Source organism: Chelonia mydas, chromosome 5 (assembly GCF_015237465.2).
Source record: "Chelonia mydas isolate rCheMyd1 chromosome 5, rCheMyd1.pri.v2, whole genome shotgun sequence".
In the NCBI taxonomy this organism is placed as follows: domain Eukaryota; kingdom Metazoa; phylum Chordata; order Testudines; family Cheloniidae; genus Chelonia; species Chelonia mydas.
This window is the reverse complement of record NC_051245.2, coordinates 48,360,501-48,370,494: the sequence shown is the minus strand read 5'-3', so window position 1 is coordinate 48,370,494 and position 9,994 is coordinate 48,360,501. Positions and strand designations below refer to the sequence as shown.

General features: G+C 50.8%; 1 protein-coding gene across 2 annotated transcripts in view; it reads left to right on the top strand.

Annotated features, from left to right (window-relative positions):
- The first annotated feature begins 305 nt into the window (after positions 1-305).
- Positions 306-9,994, top strand: part of TMEM171 (transmembrane protein 171) — a 72,070-nt gene continuing 62,381 nt past the window's right edge. The window contains exon 1 of one of the 2 annotated variants that reach the window (XM_037903041.2): positions 306-492. The gene's annotated coding sequence lies outside the window, so the exon portion shown is untranslated. Of the gene's footprint in view, positions 493-2,600; positions 2,959-9,994 lie in introns of those variants that run through there. The other variant, XM_037903042.2, reaches the window with a different exon arrangement.

The window sequence follows — 9,994 nt, the reverse complement described above, 5'->3', positions numbered from 1 at the left end:
TGTACATTGCACCAGCGAGGGCGCGCGGGGGGGAGGGGGAAATCTGCCCCCCCGGGGGGCCCACGGGAGTTTCGCGTCCCTGCATGGGGGCCTGTGGCTGTTGCTGGGCTAGACACCGCGCCACGACCTCTGTGACCTGGCCGCTGCCCCTCCCGCCCTGGGAGCCGCTGGGCCCGGCCCGCCTGCGCTTCCCCCCCGCGCCCTGCGGCTCGCCGCCTCCCTCAGGCTGCCGAGGGGAGGCGAGGCGGGGTCCGGCGGCCGCCGCGCCGGGGCACAACGCGCGGCCTGCCCGCCCCGCCCGGAGCTCAAGGTCGCAGAAGGTGCCAGCCAGAGCCGGCCCCGGCACGTCAGCGCCGCCTGGCCCCGAGCCCGCAGCCAGCGCCGCCCATCGCTCCCTGGGCGCCGCCTCAGAGGCTTAAATAGCGGCTCCCGCCGCCGCGCCGGCCAGCACGAGCCGGGCGCGCTGCCCCTGCCCCGCCACCGCCTCCTCAGGTAAGGGCCGCGGCAGCCCTGCGCTCCCCGCGGACTGGGACTGGGGCTGGGGCTGGGGCTGGGGCTGGGGCGGGCGGATACCGCTCCCCCCCCCAGAGCAGCGGGAGCCTCGGGATCCGGCGCCGCTGCCTAGGCTGGAGCCGGCGGGGATGGGCGCGTTAGAAACGGCGGGGCAGCTGGGTCCGCGCCCCGTGAGGGAGGGGCTCAGCCGGAGCAAGCCGCCCGCGTTGCGCTGAGGGCGGGGAGAGGCGGAGTGTCGCCTTCCTGCGCCTCCCCTTCCCACCAAGCTCCGCTCCCTTGGGGCCCCTGCGCTTGGGGCCGGTCTTCATCGGGGGTTGGCCATTTACCTGGCGCTGCGTGAGCGGCCGGCGTGACGAGCTGCCCCGGGCTGCGTGCAGAGCTCCGCGGCTGAGCCTCGGCTGGCGGCTGCCCGGCGTTTCCCAAACGCCGCAGCCAAGGCTGGAGCGCCCACCAAGGGCTTCCCCTGCGGCAGCAGCCTCCCTGGCGGATTGGGGCGGGGCTAAGCCATGGCCCCGCCCCGCTCAGGAGCCGCAAACCCTGGGGGTAGTGGGGCTGGGGCTGGGGCTGGGGCTGGGGCTTGCACTCAGGCTCACCATCCCCTCCCATGGCCCCTGGCCCCCACCGCCTCCTCTGGCCCCCGGGCGTGCAGCAGGCGCCTGCCCTGGGCTCTGACCGTGGGGCTTCTGGTTCTGTCCCTGGGCTCTGACCGTGGGGCTTCGGGCTCCGTCTCTGGGCTTCGACCGCATGGCAGCGGGCTGTGGCCACGTGGTTTGGGCTCTGACAATGGGATCCAGCCCCAGCCTCCCATCGCCCCTGACCCCGCGGTGTTCTCCGGCCCCAGGTTTCAGCCACAGGCCCCAACTTTCATTTTTCTGGGAGGGGGGATTCTCCTCCACCTTGAGGCTCGGCCCCCCACTCTGCCCCTTCCCTTAAGGGCCCACCTTCACTCCACTTCTTCCTGTCCCCACTCCGCCCTGCCAAACAGCTGATCAGCGAGTGGCTGGTGGGTGCTGAGCACAGACTATTTTTTTTCCATGGGTGCTCCAGTCCCGAAGCACCCACGGAGCTGGCACCTATGGTTTCAGCTGCATGCTCCATTCCCCGGCCATGTGGTGGCAGGCACCTGGCTCCAGCCATTGGGCTTCAGGCTCTGGCCCCCAGTTTTGCGATGGCGGGAGCCAGCCCCAGGCTAACCCCTCATGCTCCTGTTGCTCCAGCCCCCATGCCTGACTGTGCAGCTATAGGGCTCTGGTCCCCGGTCTCTCCCCCATCACTCCTGGCCCTGCTGTCTCCCCCAGTTCCCCATCCATCCCCCCAGGCACCCACTGCTTCCCTTATCCTTCACCCCTGACCCCTAGCTGCCTCCCTACACACTTCCCCCTCCAGGGCTTAATTTGTCCCCCAGCTTGTTAGGGCTGTGTATGTCTGTTGTGAAAAGTGATATTTGTATGTTTGTTGATATAACTTTTCACTGCCTCCCAGCTAGCTAGCAAGTCTGCTGCTGTGCAAAGTGATATTAACAAACACAAATACCACTTTTTACAGAAACAGATTTACTGGCTAGCAAGTCTAAAAAGAAAAAAGCAACCAAAAGAGCAAAAGAAACAACAACAACAAAAAACAAGACCATGCAAAGCACCTTATTACTCCTCATATACCTGACAAGGTTCTAAATTAAGAGTATCAACTCAAGAAAGGAACCTGAGTGTCACTGTGGACACTCAGTGAAGACATTGCCTTAATGTGCAGCTGCACTTTTAAAAAAGCAATCTAACTGTTAGGCTGCATAAGGAATGGGATGGAGAATTCATAGAGTCCAAGGCCAGAAAGCGGGCCCATAACCAGGGCAGGGCAGCCGCTCAGGGTGCAAAGCCAAATGGGGCAGAAAAATTATGAAAAACAGTAGGGAGAGCAAATATACTTGCTTGCCCCAGGTGCTAATATCCCTAGTTACAGCTCTGCCAGAAGGGACCATTATGATCATCTAGTCCAGGGATTCTCAAACTGGGGGGCAGGACCCCTCAGGGGGTCACAAGATTATTACATGGGGGGTCGCGAGCTGTCAACCTCCACTCGAAACCCTGCTTTGCCTCCAGCATTTATAATGTGCTAAATATATAAAAAGTGTTTTTAATTTATAAGGGCGGGGGTGGGGTTGCACTCAGAGGCACCACGCAGCTCAGCCCCACTCTGGCACTCCGTCCGGGGCACTGGGTCGGGGGCTGCATTCTGCGGCTCAGCCCCGCTTTGTCAGGGGCACTGGGTTGGGGGCCGCATCACGCAGCTCCCGGAAGCTGCAGCATAGTCCCGTTCCGGCTCCTACGCGCTCCAGTGGGAGCTTCAGAGATGGTGCCTGAGGATGGGGCAGTGTGCAGAGCTGTCTGGCTGCGCCTCCATATCGGAGCCAGAGGAGGGACATGCCACTGCTTCTGGGAGCCGCTTGAGGTAAGCGCTGCTAAGAGCCTGCACCCCATAGCCTCTCCTCTCGTCCCAATCCCCTGCCCCAGCCCTGATCCCCCTCCCTCTCTCCAAACCCCTCCTCAGTCCCAGCCCGGAGCACCCTCCTGCACCCCAAACCTCTCATCCCCAGCCCCACCCCAGAGTCTGCACCAATCCCAATTTTGTGAGAATTCATGGTCCACTATACAATTTCTATTCCCCGATGTGGCCCTCGGGACAAAAAGTTTGCCTACCCCTGTACTATAGTGATGAGTACTACAGGAAAGCCCATGAGAAAATTAATAATTCTGTCTTCAGAGTGGGGCCACACTCTGAGTGAGAATAAAACAAAATATTGAATAGCTGCTTATTCAGTGAACACTGTTCATTCTGGGCAATGAAGAGGCAGGGGTCACTGTGGAGAAAAAATGTATGTGATCATGTAATTAAAGACTGTGTCATAATGCATATGCCCCAGGAAGCTGAATTAAGTTTCCACAGGCAACCATAATTCTGGTATTTCTAATTTTTAAGTGTTGACATTGCAACTTTAATAATCTTTTAATTTAGGGAGTTTTTTGTGCGTAATATCTTAAATTTTTCAAAAAAGCAAATTGAAAAAACATGTGGCCTATCTATCATGTGGTTTCCTATTAACACTTCCATGGTACATCAGCAGGGTTGGAACCTTTAGATCCACTTCACAGACCTCTGCCGCTTGAGCTAATGGAGTCACTGTTAACAGTAATAAGTTGTCATCCTCTCTAGGTGGACCAGCACAGAGTGGGGTGGGACACTTTGCCACTGTGTTTCACAGGTTTTGCTGACAGCAGAGGAATGGCGAGACTCAGGAATCTAGGGTTCCATTTCAGGTGTTGGAGAGGAGTGTGCTGTAGTGGGAACAGACACTTCTGCACCATCCCCAGCAATCTGTCCATGTCCTTCCACTGGCTCTTTGTTCCAGTCCCAGTCTCCATTCCTCAGGCTTCTCATCCCAGGCCCAGCCTGTCACAATTCACCACATCACAGTTCTTGAATTAACTGCACCCCTGACCCCCTCATGGTTTCCATGAGGGTGCCCCAGGTAGGTCTGAGGCCACTAGCCATCACCTTTCTTGGGGTGGGATGCCTTAATGCTTTCCCTCTAGCTCACATTCTTAAGCTTCCAATTCTTTCAATTCACTGTGATCACCAGAGCACGTCTGAGTTCAGTTCAGCACCTGCAGTTGTACTCTCTGAGGCAATGATAGGGGTAGCCAGTGATCAGTCAGCTCTCATTAAACCAAAGTACTGTTTATTTAGAAAAAAAATTATTACAAAGAAAACACATCTTAAAACAATGACCAGCTAACATGCATCCCTGGTTTTCCAGGCAGTCACCCATCTTTCATGTGGAGACTCTGATACGTTCTAAAATACTTCAGGCCCTCTCACAGGGACTGATTCTGTTGGACACAGTCTCATGCCTGTCAGTTTCCAGATGACGTCTGTGTACCAGCCTCTCCCTAGGTTAGAGCCATCCCTTAAAACAGTCCTTTGTATTTAGGCCTCTAGAACCAGGTTGAACCAGGATATGAACTTCACCCTGGGGTGGTGCTGTGAAACTTCAAAAGGTACTTTACCTGCATTGTTGCAATATTGGGGATTTGCATTGCATTGAGGATCTGCTGTTGTCTTTAGTTCCTGCAGGAAACGCTCCTTATCTGACCTGTTTGGCCCTGAATACAATCATGAGCCTGCCCATAAAGAGACATATATTATAAAGTTAAGACAATAATCTTTGTGTATTGCCTGTTTACATAGAATTGCATCTGTCACACCGCACTCCCAGTTCCTTTGTTCAATCTGGTAACTGCATTAGTCTGTATCAGCAAAAACAACGAGGAGTACTAGTGGCACCTTAGAGATTAACAAATTTATTTGGGCATAAGCTTTCGTGGGGTAAAACCCACTTCATCAGATGCATGGAGTGGATGAATGCATCTGATGAAGTGGGTTTTAGCCCACGAAAGCTTACGCCCAAATAAATTTGTTAGTATCTAAGGTGCCACTAGTACGCCTCACTGTTTTTGTTTTTGTTCAATCTGTATCCCACCTGCACTCCCAGCCTCTTAGCCCAACCAGTTCCCTCCCTCCTGGCTCCTGTCTACCCAGTCTCTGATCGGTCTTCCCTTCCCCCATGCCGACTTCCATTTGTCTGCCACTGTTTGTCCTTCCTTCCCAGGCTCTTCATCCAATCTCAGTCAGTCTACCTCCTCCCCCCTGCCAGATCCTTGTCCCAGTTTTCTCCCTGCACACCAGCTCCTTGTCAGATCTGGCCCCCTCCTCTCCACTGATTGCTAGTGCTATATTCTTTGCCCAGCTAGTCGCAGACTCCCCACTTCCTCATTCAATCTCTGTCTCCTTCCTGTCCCCCTAACCAGTCATTTCCCTCCCTGGCTGCCAGTCCCAATCTTTTTCCCAGCCTGCCCCACCTGTCTGGCCCTTTGTCTCAAACTACTCTTTCTTCCCTCCCCACTGTCTAGCTCTTGTCCCTGCTGCATTTGAGTCAGACACCTTCCATGCTGCCTGGACCCAGGGCTGAAGGGGTGAAGCCAATCTTCCTCTGCAGCTGTAGTTCCTAGCTGCTGCAGAGCAGAGTGGGACCGGCTTTGGAACTGAGAGCAAGAGAATTGTCACTCTTGTGCTCTCAGTGCCCCTCCTGGGCTCAGGCACCTTGGAGGAAGAAGGTGACTGACGTTTCAGATGGCACTCAGTCAAAATGGCTTGATTTCCCTATAGTCTTCACATATGGAAATGAGGCTAATCTCCAGTAAAGATGACTGTCCTCTCCCTTTGCTTTTAATTGGGCTCAACAGCTGTTCTCAGGGAAGATGGCTACCTGGAACTCTATGGTTAAAGTATGGGAACAGAGAGGGAAATTGAGAAGAAAAGGAGGGAAAACACAGCGGTCAAGTGAGACCTATAGGAGACTACAGAAGCAGAATGAGAGTGGGACCAGTGTGGGGATTAGCCAGCGGGCCAACAGGGCCTGTGCCCAGGGGCCCTGGGGACTGCAGCAGAAGGGGTGGAGAGGGCCCCCCACTTGCTCTGGCCCAGGCGCCACAAAAGCTTAATCCATCTATGAGTGGGACAGGAAACTGGATGTGGTAGGGAGGAAAATAGAGCAGTGATAAGGAAGGTGTATGGAGAGAGTGGCTGGCTAGGATAAAAGGCATTTCCCATAGTGGAAGGCTCGCACTATGTGCATTTTTAATGTTAAATTTTGAACCTGGAATAGTCACACACAAATTGGGGGCAGGCAATTTAAAGGTTTAAAAACTCAGGAGGCAGACAAAGGAAAAATATTTTTTTTAAATCTTTATTATTATTTTTTTTAATAATTAGAGGTGCCAATTCTGATCACAATTCCTAATGATGGAAGATCACTCGTTACCGAGTATGATCATCTTCCATGGGAGTTATGGGTCCTCAGGTGGCTAATAAGACCAATCCTTGAACCACAAGTTCTATTACAATGAGGACAGATGTTTTCAGGCTCAGCAGGAGGCTGTTGACCATGACTGGAAACCAGTCTCTCCTTCCTCCTGCACTTCTTGTCCCCTTCAGCTTGTCAGTGAGCAAGTTCAAAATGCAAGGGACCATCACGTAGGACTTCACTCCATTTTAAGCGATCCTACGCAAGTGTCTCCCAAGTGTCAATGTCAATATTACACTTTTTTAGGTTGTCCTTCAGCAAATCCTTGTAACGCTTCCATTGTTCACCCACGTTACGGTACCCTTCTTTCAGCTGAGAGAGCAGGACCTGTTTTGGGAGGCAATGGTCTGGCATCTGGACAACTTGACCAGTCCAGCGGAATTGCTGACAGATGATCATTGTCTCAATACTGGTGGTCTTTGCCTCTTCCAGAACACTAATATTGGTGCACCTGTCTTCCCATTTGATTTTCAGAATCTTACAAAGGCAGCATTGATGGTGCCTCTCAAGGACTTTCAAGTGGTGTCTATAGGTTGTCCAAGTTATGGACTCATACAACAGTGTTGGGAGAATAATGGCTTCATAAACAAGAAGCTTGGTGTCTGTTCAAATGTTGTGATCTTCAAAAACCCTGTGCCGTAAACGAGAAAAAGCTACACTGGCACAGCTCAGGCGATGTTGAATTTCTGCATCAATATCTGCCTTGGATGAAAGATGACTTTCAAGGTAGAGGAAATGATGGACATTCTCCAGTGCCACTCCATTGATTTTTATAGATGGGGCATGTAATACCTCATTTGGAGAGGGCTGATAGAGCACTTTAGTCTTCTTGATATTAAGAGTGCCAGTGCTTACGCATGTCTTGGTTTCAAACACATTCAAGATCGTTTGAAGATCTTTCTCAGAGTGGGCAGAGATTGTGTTGTCATCAGCATACTGAAGTTCCACAATAGATGTTGTGGAAATCTTATTCTTGGCTTTCAGCCTGCTAAGCCTGAACAGCTTTCCATCCATTCTGTAAATGATTTCAATACCAGTTGTCAGAGTAACAGCTATGTTAGTCTGTATTCGCAAAAAGAAAAGGAGTACTTGTGGCATCCGATGAAGTGAGCTGTAGCTCACGAAAGCTTATGCTCAAATAAATTGGTTAGTCTCTAAGGTGCCACAAGTACTCCTTTTTCTTTTTGCAAATACCAGTTGTAAACTTCCCAGCAATTAAGTAAGGAATGATGGCAATAAAAACCGCAAACATGTTTGGAGCGATTATATAGCCCTGTTTGACTCCTGTTTGTACTTTGAAAGGTTCTCTCTGGGAGCCAGTGCTGCTCAAAACAGTTGCTTTCATGTTATCATCAATTGTAGGACTTTGATGTATTTATCAGGACATCCAATCTTAGAAAGTACAGTCCAGAGGGCCCAGCGATTCACTGAATCAAAGGCTTTAGTTAGATCAATAAAAGCCATGTACAGTGGTTGGTTTTGCTCTTGACACTCTTCTTACAGCTGCTGTGCTGTGAAGATCATATCCGCAGTTCCACGACATGGTCGGAAACCATTCTGTGATTCCGGTAAAATTTTTTCTGACGGGCAGAAGGTGGGTTGCAAGGATCCGCACCTGCAATGGCTAGGAGGGAGATACCACGTTAGTTTCCACAATCCACTTTATCCCCTTTCTTGAAGAGGGTGACAATCAGGGCATCCCTCATTTCACTGAGTATCTCCTCCTTTATCCAGATTTTAAGGATAAGCAGGTAAACCTACCGAATTATCTCTGGTCCACTGTTTTTAAAGATTTCAGCGGGGATCCCATCTAGACCAGCTGCCTTGTTGTTCTTCATCTGTTTGGTGGCATTGTGTACCTCATACAAATTGGGAGGGTCTCCGAGCTCAACCCTAAATGGTCGTTGAGGGATTTGCTCAAGGACTTCATCTGGAACCATAGAATTACAGTTAAGGAGATCTTCAAAATGTTCTTTCCAGCAAGAATTGATGACTTCGTTGTCCTTCAGAAGTGTGGTTCCATCCTTAGAGCGAAGAGGATTCGTACCATGACAAATTGGCCCCTAAACAGCCTTGGTGGCAATAAAGAAACCACATGTACTGTGGATTTCCATGAGATGTTGGCATTCTTACGCTTTCTCAGTCCACCATTTGTTCCTGAGTTCTCTGGTTTTACACTGGCATCAGCTTCTCTCTTTATATTACTATTTATGTCATTCTGCCAAGCACGAAATGCCATTCTTTTCTCATTTATGAGTTGCTCAATTTCAGCATCATTCTCATCAGACCAGTCCTGATGTTTTCTGGTTTGGTAGCCTATAGTTTCCTCACAGGCATTGATGATTACTGCTTTCAGCTGACTCCAATGTTCCCCAGTTTCTTCCGGAAACTCTGATGGGAGTTGTTCTTCTTAGACTGCTTGGTCATACTTAATAGGGTCCTTCAAATCTTGAACCTTCAACTTGTGCCTGACCTGCTTATTTTGCAGCCTCCATTTGGGAGTGATCTTAATTTTCATTGTGGATCGAATAAGGTGATGATCAGTCCAACAGTCATCAGCACTTGTCATTGCTCTTGTGAGAAGTAGGTCACTACGATCTCGGGCACGAGCTATGATGTAGTCGAGGAGATGTCAGTGCTTTGACCGTGGGTGTCTTGGACTTTTCCTTTTGTCGGAAAAGAGTGTTTGTAATAAGTTCATGTTCAGCACGCTTGGTCAGGAGCAGAATTCCATTTGAATTGCTTTTGCCAATTCTTTTTCCCGATTGTTCCTTTCCACAGGTTTGAGTCTCGTCCAACACATGTATTGAAATCCCCCAGAAGGATGATCTTATCTTCTGTAGGGGTTTCTGATAAAATGGTTTCCAACTGAGAATAAAAATCTTCCTTTACATTCTCATCGACATCCAGTGTTGGTGCATAGGTGCTCACAATAGTTGCCTGTTGATTTTTGGTGAGCCTCAATCGGAGTGTCCTAAACCGCTCATTGATGCCAACTGGTACCTTAGAGAGGCACCTTATGAGCTTGTTCTTTATAGCAAAGCCCACTCCATTCAATCGGGGTTCATCTATAGATTTTCCCTTGCAGAAGTAGGTGTATCCTCCTTTGTCCTTCATCAGCTCTTCTGTTGCTACTTTGTCCGAAACTATCGACGTTAAACTGACTCAATTCACGAGCAATAATGGCTGTATGTCACTCTGGTCGGTCACTGTTTGAGTTGTCCATCAGGGTACATATGTTCCAAGTTCCAAAGTTTAAAAGTTTCTTACATTTTCGACCACTGAGGTGGTGATCCCGCTGGATGCGGCTATCCAGCCAGGAAAAACAGAGGCAAGACTATTTTAGGGTACCTTTTCTAACCCCCTCCCCATGTGGGGTGAGCATAGTGGATCCTAAAAAGGACTGCTCAGTCGTGGGTGCAGCTGTCGAGATGCTCTATCTGCCTCAATCCTTGAGCAAGGCAACTATATCACACACACACACCGCCTGTGTGTCAGTCTGTGACTAGGAACTTCCAGATTTCTCTGTCCTGTTCCCGTCACCACTCGCCGATCGCCACCGGA